Genomic DNA, 12082 nt, shown 5'->3' with positions numbered 1-12082 from the left:
GGGCCCCACCTGCTGTGGAAACGGACGGTGGGAGCCCACTAAGCTTGCCTCACGGGCTCAGGATTCGGCCTGTGGATGGGGCACGAGAGGCCGTGGGACCAGGCCTGAAGGCAGGGCGGGCGGAACCGTGAGGGCGCTTTGCTCCCGCAGGCAGGAAGAACCCTGCAAGAAGAAGAGTTAGGAGAGCTGCTGCTTCCCCAGGCTGTGCAGCTCGGCTCTGGTGTGACAGGAGGAGTTATGACCTCTGTTCTGCTCACATACGTGCAAACTGTGGGCATTCACAGGGGCCTGCCTACTCACTAGGTTATTTATAGTGAGAAGGAAATGAGACAGTGGGCTAGAAATTGTTCTCCAGACCAAAGCCTTGTACACATATAGGTGGATTAACTATGTCTGGCAAAGGCAAGGGTGTCATGTTGCTGCAGATCAGCTCTCATGTGCATCCTGTTTGGACTGGGATGTAATTTTCTGACCCAGGGTGAAATTCACAGAGGTATGTCTGTCATACATTACAGCAGCTGAAAGACACATTTGACCCTCACAAGAAATCCTGAGGCCAGTCCATTTCCAACAATACTGGCTTTAAGGGATGTAAACTGAAGTGCAGGGAGTTGACACCCAGGAGTAATGATCAATGTCGTGGTCATTTGGCATTATCTTGGGAGGTGGAGCAAGGCTGTAACTGTGGACTAGATGATCTCACAGAATTGAACACACTGAGTTTTATTTATTTTTTACATTTTTTAAAAGTTTAATTATTTAGGGCAGACCCCACCCCTGGCCCCACCCCCTAACCCCCAGGAGGAGGTGGAGGGGCGGCGGGGGAGGGAGTCGCAGGGAGGAGTGGAAAAGATTGAATCCTCCAGGCGGACTGTGCACTGCCAACGACGGAAATGCCACACTTTGGATTTTAGGTTTTGGCAAATCGGTGTTATCCTGATACTTTCTCTCAGATGCTATGGTAGGAGCCCCATGATCTCTTATTTATCCTCAGGAATCAATGAAGAGACCTTTCAGAACCAAGGTATGATGACAATTATGACAATTATAAGGATCTAATTTTTTTAAGTCAAAAAGATCTACCTTTTTTCAGATTGATAAGGTTTATCATAGTTAAAGGCAACATGTGAAAAGCATACAACCTCGTTATGATAAAGCAAGCAATATGAGGTAGATGATGTTTCGAAAGATGGCCACAACAATATCTTCATCAAGAAGTGGAGTCTATTTTTCCTCCCTTTATATCGGGGCTGGTCCTGTGACTGCTTTGACCAACACAATGTGGCAGAAAGAATGTTCTATGACTTCCAAGCCTGAACATTAAGCAAACCTGATCGCTTCTGCTTTGCACTCTGGGAAAAGCCAGCCACCACTTAAGGAGAGACCACCATGCTGTGAGGAAGCCCAAGCTGGCCATGGGGACAGGCCACATAGAAAGAGAAAGAAAAAGAGAAGAGCTGGCCACCCCTTAGGTCTTCCACTCATCCCAGCTGAGGTACCAGACATATGAGTGAAAAAGCGCTCTAGGAAGTTCCAGCCCCAGCAGACACCATATGGAACAGAGATAAGCCATCTCCACTGAGCCCTGCCAAAATTGCAGAACTGCAGACAAATAAATGGTTGTTGCTTTAAGGGACTAAATGTTGCAGTAGTTTTTAAAAGCAGCAATAGATACCCAAAACACAAAGCTAACAGAAATGCCCATCACAGATCAACCATCTCTAAACTCCACAAAGTAGAGTTTTGTGACCAAAAAAAAAAAAAAAAAAAAAAAAGTATCTTATCTCAGGAGTCATTTGCTTTCTGTTTACTCTCTTGCTGATCTATAATCTTCCCACCTGGTGCTTGTTTATCCCAGAAGTGTACCAAAGAGGCGGTAGGGTAGGGCAGGATAGGAGAAGTCTGCCCCAGTGAGGGAGGAGTAATTTACTACTAACATTGTTTGGAACTGTTGGAGCATGATAACAATAAAAAGCAAACTGATTTTTAGTCAATTTTATCATTGTTTTAAACTTCTCTACAAACAAACAACAAAAACGTTCTCTGCCAACTTCCCGCACCTAGGATGGATCACCCCCCACAGCCTCCCTCCTTGGGATGCCACTGGTTTACCTAAATACATGCCGTGAGACTCAGGAGCAATGTCATCTCCACAGCACAGAGCTGTCCGAACACATCCAAACTGTCAAATCACACAACTGCAAACCAGCCTCTCATCTGTTGGCGGACAAAGACCCAGCCAGGTTCCCTGCCTGGGCAGACCCAGTGAATCCAACCATCCTTTAATTCACAGTACAATTCTTAGCATGTTGCCATAGTACCCACTTCCAGGCTGACCCCCTGCTGTGGGGGTGACCCTTTCCCCATCTGTCAGAGTCCTCCTGTCTGTTTTCCATGGAGCTCAATACACTCCCTTATCTACCCTAACAAAAGGGATTCAACCTCAAGTTTTGTTCTGAAGGCTCACAGGGCAAGACCACATTCATGCCAACATCCAGACACAATGCAGTTAATGCCCCTGCCTCCTGCTTCCGAAAGCAGGCTGTGGTCATCACCCTGCCAGTTGCTTCAAGGCTGCTAAAGAATGTTGTTTTCTACCAAGCCATGGGATGGCTACTCAGGGCAGCCTCAGAACACAAAGCAACAAATCATCTATTCTGTACTGAGGAGAACCCCAAGTGAAGTCCTCTTAGGTCATTTGCAACTTATCCAACAATAAATAGGGTCTGCTGAACATCTACTATAGGCCCAGTATGTTGCCAAGTGTCTGAGAAAGACAGAAGACTTTTTGTTTCATTGTATTTTAGAAGAACAATCACTTAGAATTCCAGTGAAATCGCTTGTGCTAAGAGAAGGGAAGAAAGGATCTGTCTGGGTCTCCAGAAAGCCTGGGACAGTAGGAAGCAAGAGTCAGTGAACTCTGCTTTCTGAAATAAAAACAGAAAACAGGAATCTAACTGGCTTGCCAGGTAGATTCCTCCTCAAGAAGGAGTCAGGAACTAACTATTCCAGAGCCATAAGTGTAATAGCTTTTCAAGCCCCTGCATCCTTTGTTACTTCTGTATATTAGTTTTCTCAACCCTATTTCCACATGGTGATTAGAAATAAGATCCTTAAAATAAAAAGGATCTGTGTGCTGGCTGGGGCACTGTACTCAGCAGCCAGTGCTGGGGAGGAAAGCCCTCAAGAGCTGTGTATTGTGACTGACTGATGGTTGCTCCAGGCCTAGAGTGCTTTCTCTGGTTTCTGTAAAGTCCTCACTTTAAAGACTTTTTAGTCTCTGGATGAATGCACAGATAAGAACTCAATTATTTAGAATTATATTAAAAGTTACCCTTACAGCAGAGCAGAAAGCAAGGTCACCCCTTAAAGGATATGGTCTAGATACATGACATAGACTATCCTTCCATACACCAACCCAGCTACAAGGACCCGTGGAAAGATGCACTATGTGGGGCAGACCTGACTTGGTCTTGGGGTGATTGTTAGAAGTTAGCTGAGATGTGTGAGCAAAGGTCTTTTATAACTGCCCCACATACTGCTACTTCTGGGTCACTGCCCGGCAGTTCACGTGTACCAGAGGCTACTCAAGGTGGGGTGTCTAACCGTGAATTGCTCTGTTATGGTCACAACTTGGGTACAACATGTCTTTCTGGTGTTCTCAGAAAGATAACGCAGACAATATGACTGCTACTTACATAAGCCACACGCTGTCTAAATAATCTACCTATGTAAGGAAAACTTCTTTATTGTTACTGGTTTATTCTTTTTTGCTTGAATTAATCACCTTAAATATCCTACATTCTGCAGGATTAATTTGTGTTCTTTAATGTCCATAGTTTTCATGGCTTTGGCAAAGCCAGGCCTCAATAGAAATCTGAGGCAAGATTTTTTATTTCTGTTCTTTTGGGGCCTCTTCGCCTGCTTTATTCCTCTTCCCTTTGTAGCTCAGACAGAGGGAGGACATGGGTAGCATAATCCCATAAAGGTTGAATGTCAACCACTCATTTATACAGGCCACAACGTGGCCTAAGTGTCTACTGTGTTCACAGCATACACGGGTTCATTCAACAGTTATTTAGTGAGCACTGACTCCATGCCAGGTGCTGGACATGGCAGTGAACACAACAAAATCTTCAGGAACCTTCCATCTAGCAGAGGAGACACAATAAGCAAGTAAATATATAATGTACTGGGTGCTGTGAAAAAATATAAAACTCGGTAAAGGGTTCAAGAGAAGCTGGTGAGGAGGTAGGATGGTCAGGTGGGCCTCTCTGAGGAGGTGGCACTTGAGCAGTGAGAACGAAGAGTGGTCCACGTGGCTGGAAGAGCAAATGCAAAGGCCGGAGGCAGACGAACCCTTGACGTGCTGAAGGAACAGCACTCGTGCCACACGGTGTAACAGAATTTGGTGTGACCTGGTATCTGGTGGTTACCTGACCAGATCCGTAGGTCTACAAGTTGAAGAGCTATAGAACTTTAAATTCCTTTGCAGGCTTCTGGGTTTTTGAAGCACTTCCAGAAAAGCATACAGATCCCTGAGAAGTAACTTTTTGTATTTACTATTATAACATGGAGCTAAAGCGCAGAGCCCTGAGAACAAGTCTCACAGAACGGGCCTCAGGTAATCAATTCTGTTGCACTCTGGGAAGGTAGAAACACTTTGTGCTGTCTGGTAAGGAAGGAAGAACAGTTAATTATGGAGTTCCTGTTCTGGAATGGAGACAGTAACTTATCTTCTGAGTGTCTTGGTTTCCTCACTTGTAAAGGAGCAAAAATAATACCAGCTCAGAGAGACAATAAAAGCAGAAAAGTGCCTGGCACACGTAGGTATTCAGTAAGCGTGTGTTCTCACCTGCACATAGACCCTTCCTGTGCTGTTCTAATAAAATACCTGAGACCGGGTAATTCATAAAGAACAGAGATTTATTTCTCATAGTTCTAGAGGCTGGGAAGTCGAAGGTCAAAGCACTCACAACCGTCAAGGATCTTCTTGCTGCATCACCCCGCAGTGGAAGGTGGACGGGCACAAGAGCACGTGCGTGCAAGAGAGGAAGGGCACCAAACTCATCCTTTTTATCAGGAATGCACTCCTGTGACAACTACCCCACTCCTGTGATAACAGCATTAATCCATTCATGAGGCAGAGCCCTGGTGACCTAGTCACCTCTTAAAGGTCCACCTGTTAACCCTGTTGCTTTGGGGATTAAGTTTCTGACACATGAACTTTGGGGGATACATTCAAACCATAGCACTTCTTGTTTTAAGGATTTTATTTCTAATCAACATTTGAAAATAGGATATCAAAAGAAGAGACGAGAAAAAAGCTAAAGCTTAAAAGCTTTAATAGCTTCTGAGAATTTGAGCCCCCCAAATTATAAAATTAACAGCAAAATATCTTCATCTTCTTTAGTAAGTCTACAAGCAGGAACCACTGAGATGGTCTAGACCCCATGCTTGAATTTGTGTCTACCTACCCTGCATTTTGGATTATCTGAATTTTCCAAACCACAGTTGGGAAAATAAGCCCCTCCCAAGCATATTCTGACACACATGAGGTTATTTTACCTGCTCGAACAGAAGTGCAATTGAAACCAATCAATCCTAGAAAGTAAACTCCTGGAAGCCGTATCATCCAGAGCTCAGAATGGAATTTAAAGTGAGACGCAGCTGAATGTAATGGTTAAGAGCACTAGTTCTAGAATCAGACCTTACTGCAAGCTGTGTGACCTTGGGTTTGACCCCTCTCATCCTCTGTTTCCTGATTCATAAAATGGGGGTGATAAGAATGCCTCCTTAGGTGGTTCTGAGAATTAAATGAGATAATGTATGTGAAGCATTTAATACAACAGTAAGAGCTAATATCGAAAGGTCATAAGCGTAACCTGAGTGTGCTGAGTTCTCCAACTTCCAGCAAGTGCCTCTCCAGAAGGTGGGTTTGGAGCCAAGCCCCGAATGATGCAAGAAGCAAGCAAGCTCTGTGAAGCCCTAGGCAGTGACTAGCAGTACAGGCAGAAGGAATGTGAGTGTAAAGGTCCCACCACGCCGCAGGGGTGGTAGGGACCTGCAGTGTGGCCTGAGAGCAGCAGGAGAAGGGGACTGGGGAAGGAGGTGGGGTCAGAAAGGTGGGTCGGGAGGGAACTTGCAAACCAGAATGAGAAGTCTGGATTTCATTCAAAATGGGATGGGAAATGAATGAGAGGGTTCAATATTTTCGGAAGAATCACCCTGGCTGCTGGGTAGAGAACGGCCTGCAGGAGAGCAAGATGGTAGGTGGGGAAGTAAGATGCAGCGATTTTCCCGAGGAGGGAAGGTAAGTCCGGAGCAGGATGGCAGCAGTAGTGCGGGAGGTAAGTGGCTGAAGGAGGATTTATTTTGAAGGTAGAGACAATGAGGCTGTTTAGAGGACTGATGTGAGGTGTGAGAGAAAGGCAGAATCAAGGATGAGGTCTGGGGCTCTGACCTCACTGGGTGAACAAAGATGCTATTAAGAGGACGGGGAGATGCAGAGGAGGGGCTGGGGGCTGGGGGGACATGTGGAGCTTGGGGCTCTTTAGGTATGCAGGTGGACACATCCTGGCAACAGAACATTTGGGTCTGGAGCTCGAGGGAGAGGTGAGGGCAGTGATGCAAATGTGTGACTTATCCGAGTATTACTATAATAAGATTGAGAGGCACAGAACTGGATGGAATGAGCTAGGGAGAGATTACGGACAGAGAAGAGGCCTGAGGGCTGGGCCTGAAGCTCTGACATTTAGAAGAAGGAAGATAAAGGACATCCAGCCAGGAAGTCTGGGAAGAGGCAGCCAGTGGTGGCCTGGAATCCAAGTGCTGAAAAGGCCTTCAGAAGGAAAGTGTGACCAACCACAGAGAAGCCAAGTATGATGACAGTGGGTGGAATATGATCACAGCGAGGTGGCCTCTGGATCCAGCAAGATGGCGGGCAGCAGTGACCGTGGCACAGACGGTACTGGGGGATGGAGTGGGAGCCACTGAGTCCTGACTGGAGTGGGTTAAAGAGAGAAAGGAAAATCAAAGGAAAGAGACAGGGAGGTGAGGAAGCACACGGGAAAGTCTAAATGTATTCGTTTGCGGGGCCTGCCACAACAAAGTACCATAGACTGGGTGGCTTTAAGAACAGAAACTTATTTTCTCACGGTTCTGGAGCCTGGAATTCCAAGAAACAGGTGTCAGCAGAGCTGGTTTCTCCTGAGGCCTCTTCTTGGCTTGTAGATGGCCGTCTTCTCCCTGCGTGCTCAATGCTCTGTGTTGTCTGTGTCCTAATTTCTTCTTCTAAGGAGACCAGTCACAGTGGATTTGGGCCCACCTCATTGGCTCATTTTAACTTAATCACCTGTTTAAAGACCCTTGCTCCAAATATAGCCGCATTCTTTTTTTTTTTTTTTTTTTTTTTTTTGAGACAGAGTTTCACTCTGTTGCCTGGGCTAGAGTGCTGTGGCGTCAGCCTAGCTCACAGCAACCTCAAACTCCTGGGCTCATATGATGGTCCTGCCTCAGCCTCCTGAGTAGCTGGGACTACAGACATGCGCCACCATGTCCGGCTGATTTTTTCTATATGTTTTTAGTTGTCCAATTAATTTCTTTCTATTTTTAGTAGAGACAGGGTTTCGCTCTTGTTCAGGCTGGTTTCGAACTCCTGACCTTGAGCGATCCTCCCACCTCAGCCTCCCAGAGTGCTAGGATTACAGGCGTGAGCCACCGTGCCCAGCTTACAGTCGCATTCTGAGGTGCTAGAGGTTAGGGCTTCAACATATGAATTTGGGAGGTGCAAAATTCAGCTCACAACACCAAGCAATTCTATTTTGGGCGGGGGGATTTTGCTGTAAAGGAGTGCAAAGGATTAAGGCAGAATTAGAGGGGAATGGCAAGACAGGGAGGTTTTGTCTTTATTTTTGTATTTTCACTACGGGAGGAAGGATAACCGCTGGTATTGCTGGTGACAATAGCAGGGCAGAGAAGTTGCCACTAGAGAAGGGGGTAATTGCTGCAGCAAAGCCCTTGAGTACCTGAGAAGAGATGGGATCAAGAGGTGTCAAATGACTTACTCGGGTCACATAACCTGTGAGTGGGGGTGTTTGCACTTGACCCCAGGAATTCTCACTCTGAGACTCTCCAGTTCCACCAAACTACATATCAGTTCCTGTCTTGGGAGCAGCAATAACCACAACAATCCCTCAGATCATAAAGGAGGAAACACATTCACACATCAAATGACAGCTGTCCTGGCTACCTACATGCCAGGTCCTCAGGGCTCATAGGGGCCTGAAGGAGGTCAGTGGTTTCTGGAGGGGGAAGAGGAGCACAGACAGCTGAGGCTCTATTTGCCTGGTAGATGAACTAAAACACCATCAGGAAGTCCAGTTCCAAAGGTGGTTGAATATTTTAAATCCTCGACCCAGCCCAGCGTTGGCCTATTTGAACTGGCCTTGGCTTCAGGTCCTCACCAGTTTCAGACGTTTACATCATCAGCTTTTCACATGCAGATTGTATCCTCTGTCCCCAGTGCCAAGGAGCACATGCTTTGTGATTTTGCTTCTGCAAACTCCCTTATCACAGCATTTGCATATTGGAGCCCAGAAGTTAAACAAATCAATCAATAAACCTTGGCTTCACATTTTGTACAGACAAATTTAACTGACACATATACAAACAGTCTCTTAGCTACTGCACAGCCTGTGTCACCAGGCCTCTGCCTGCAAACACTTCCTTCTTCTTCTTCTTTTTTTTTTTTGGTAACAGCTTTATTGAGATAATTTGCATTCTGTACAATTCATGCATTAAAACATACAATTCACTGGCTTTTAGTATGTTCACAGAGTTGCCAAATTTCCTTCATTTTTTTTTTTTTTTTTTTAGGCAAAGTCTCACTCTGTTGCCCAGGCTAGAGTGCTGTGGCTTCAGCCTAGCTCACAGCAACCTCAAAATCCTGGGCTCAAGCAATCCTTCTGCCTCAGCCTCCTGAGTAGTTGGGACCACAGGCATGTGCCACCATGCCTGCTAATTTTTTCTATATATTTTTAGTTGTCCAATTAATTTCTTTCTATTTTTTTTTTTTAGTAGAGACAGGGTCTTGCTCTTGCTCAGGCTGGTTTCAAACTCCTGACCTTGAGCGATCCTCCCACTTTGGCCTCCCAGAGTACTAGGATTACAGGTGTCAGCCACTGTGCCTGGCCCCAAATTTCCTTCTTGATGCTGTGGTTTTCACCTGCATAGTCAGGTTAAACTTCCAATCTCAATACTCTTGTTATTTTTGTCATGGCAATTTCCAAACCTATAAAGGTTATCTGAAGACAAATGTAGATGTGACTGGAACTTTCCTGGTGCCTAGTTAGCAGCTGATGACTTGGCTAAATTCATCCAGTGAAAACTGCTCCATGTCTGTTATATGGGCAGCTATTGTGGATAAATATACAAGAAATTGAGTGAGCAGTTTTAATAGAGTAAGGGATGAATGCCTTACTTGGTGCTTAGACAATGGCATCTCAGTATTTTTAATCCAAATGGCAGAACATTAAATCTCTTACGTATGTTTCACGTCTTCTTACCAACGTTTCTGCTAAATGCTCCATTTCATTATCCTCCAAAGTGTTTGTTTTGAAACCATGCATGTCCTCCTTCCTTTCATGGAAACCACCTGTAGCAGCAACTACCAAAGCTGCGGCAAACATTTGTTTCTGATAACAGTGTATTTTGAACCTCTGTGGTTTCAATTTCTATTTTTGTCCCTTACTGTTGTAACTTTTCGATCTCTTCATACCTTTTACGGGTAGCTCTGGTTTCCCAGGCATTTGCCCTCTGCCCAACATGTCAGCTACATAAACTGTGACAAGACTATTGCAAGATTCCTCTATCATCATTGCCCCAGAAAATGTCTTGTGAAAGACCAAAACTCTAAAAGTCTAGCACACAGTGTTTTTGGCTTTATATTGATTATATGCAATCATCCCCAAACATTAGAAATTTTTTCAAGAGACCATCCCACTTTGGAATTTATACAGGAGCAAAATGAAGTAAAACACTCAGTCCCAATTAGGAAACTTTCTGTATTAGTTAGGGTTCTCCACTGACACATAAAATGCATCACCACATTCTCTCAACTGCCATTTTTCTCTGAACTCTAGGCCTACTTCATAAAGAACTTCTCCTTCCTCATCACCATCCAACTTTTCATTTATTCAACAGTAACTTTTACCATTTCAAAATTAGTATGATTGTCTAAAGACTTACAGTTTTCATATGTTTGCATCTACACTATTTAAATTGGTGCTCACAACAATTCAGAGAATGAAGTCAGTGCAATCATTATTATTCTCATTTCATAAATTAGAAAAGTAAGGTCTCCCAGCCAGCAAGTAACAACAAAGCACTAAAAAACAGATGATTTGAGTTTTAGTCCAGAATTTTTTTGCACCATATACTGGCCATCATATATGGCTATGATTTTCCAATGTCGGCTGCATCAGAATTCCCTGGAGGGCTTGTTAACAACACAGATTGCTGCGTCCCAGCCCCTGCATTTCTGATTCAGTAGGTCTAGGGTGGGGCCCAAGAATTTTCCCACTGACACCCACAGCCCTCCACTTTCTCCCTTGCCTTCCCCTTCTCAACTTCCCTTGCAGCTAGGGGCGGCCAGGTGACCGTTCTGGCCAATAAGATGTTGGCAGATGTCTTCTGGAAAACCTGTGCTTTCCTGATTAAAAGGGACAGAGCTGGCTCTTCACCTGTCCTACTCCTTCCTGCCTAGAACAGGTATGCAATGTTCAGAGGTACAGCAGCCACTTTATGCGAACCATGTGAAAACAGACAGGATAGAAAGATAGGAAGGGGCTGGGTCTCTGATGGGCCTCCCGTTCCTTACCTCTAGACTTCTTTTGTGTGTGAAAAAGAAATCTCTAATTATTTAACGTACTGTAGTCAGGCTCTCTGTTACCTGCAGCCAAATGTATCTCTACCTGATACAGAGAAAAAGAAGGCTAGAAAAAACAGTATGGGGACTACATGAGAAATGGCATTTAATAGGTATTGTTAAGGGCCTAATCTGGAGCTGACATTGTGCTAAGTGAATGAAGCAGGGTTCCTGCTCCCAGGGTGTTTGTAGTCAAGGTGAAAAGACCTCCACGCAAACACATAAATATGAGTATATTGTGATAAGCACAGAGGTATAAACCAAATGCTGTGGAAACCCAGAAAAGGAACCCTGCCTAAAGAGGTCAGGGGACTGCTCCCAGGAGGTGGCACATAAACAAGGTCTTGAAGGATGAATAAAGTTCTGTCAGGTAGTGAAGAGGAAAAAAACTTTCTGTGTTTGTGTCCCTTCTGTCCCTTACCCTTGGGGGCGGGAGGCTGGCCCAGCTGGGGATGTGTTGGCACAAGGGCTGGAGCAGAACTTCTAACTACACAATAGAGGGTTTCCAAACCTGAGCTGCCGGCAGAGCCAACTGCAGTAAACTCAAAGTCCAAAGAAGCAGGCTGGAAGTTGTGGATGTTGGCAAAAACCCCTGACGGCAGGTCTAGGGAGCCAGAAATCTGGAGCCGAACGTCGGGAGCAAGAGAGCAGAGGGCGCTTGGGGAGGGCAGGGCGCTTGGGGAGGGCAGGGCGGTCACCTGAGAAGACCCGGGAGGCTGAGCTCTGTGGGCAAGCTCAGCAGGCTGGGAAGTACCCATTTCATCATCTTGTCATTCAACTTCATTTTCACTCTCAGCCCTCATCCTGTTAGGCTCGTGAGAAAATTCAGTCTTCGTCTTTCCTGGGGCTTCCCCTGCACCCAAGGCTGTGCTAAAATCCTGTTGTCTTACTCAGCCTGCAGGCCCCTTCAGTGCCCCGTGCTGCTGTTTCTGTGGCAGGAGCCCTGGCTGAAGGATCCCATCCCCCTGATGTATCATGGGCATGTCTACTAAGTGCCTGATACATTCTCCGGTGCTTCCCAAAGGCAGGGCACGGGTCCTTGCAGCTGGTGGGCCCCAGAGACCTCTCTTTTCTCTCTGCAGTCCCAGAATTTCCTCCAGCATCTTGTCCAGGAATCCCTCCGTCTGCACTGTCTCCCCCAGAGACCCTCAACAC

The sequence above is a fragment of the Microcebus murinus genome, chromosome 7 (assembly GCF_040939455.1).
Source record: "Microcebus murinus isolate Inina chromosome 7, M.murinus_Inina_mat1.0, whole genome shotgun sequence".
NCBI lineage: Eukaryota > Metazoa > Chordata > Mammalia > Primates > Cheirogaleidae > Microcebus > Microcebus murinus.
The sequence above is the reverse complement of the archived record's forward strand: the minus strand, read 5'-3'. Positions refer to the sequence as shown.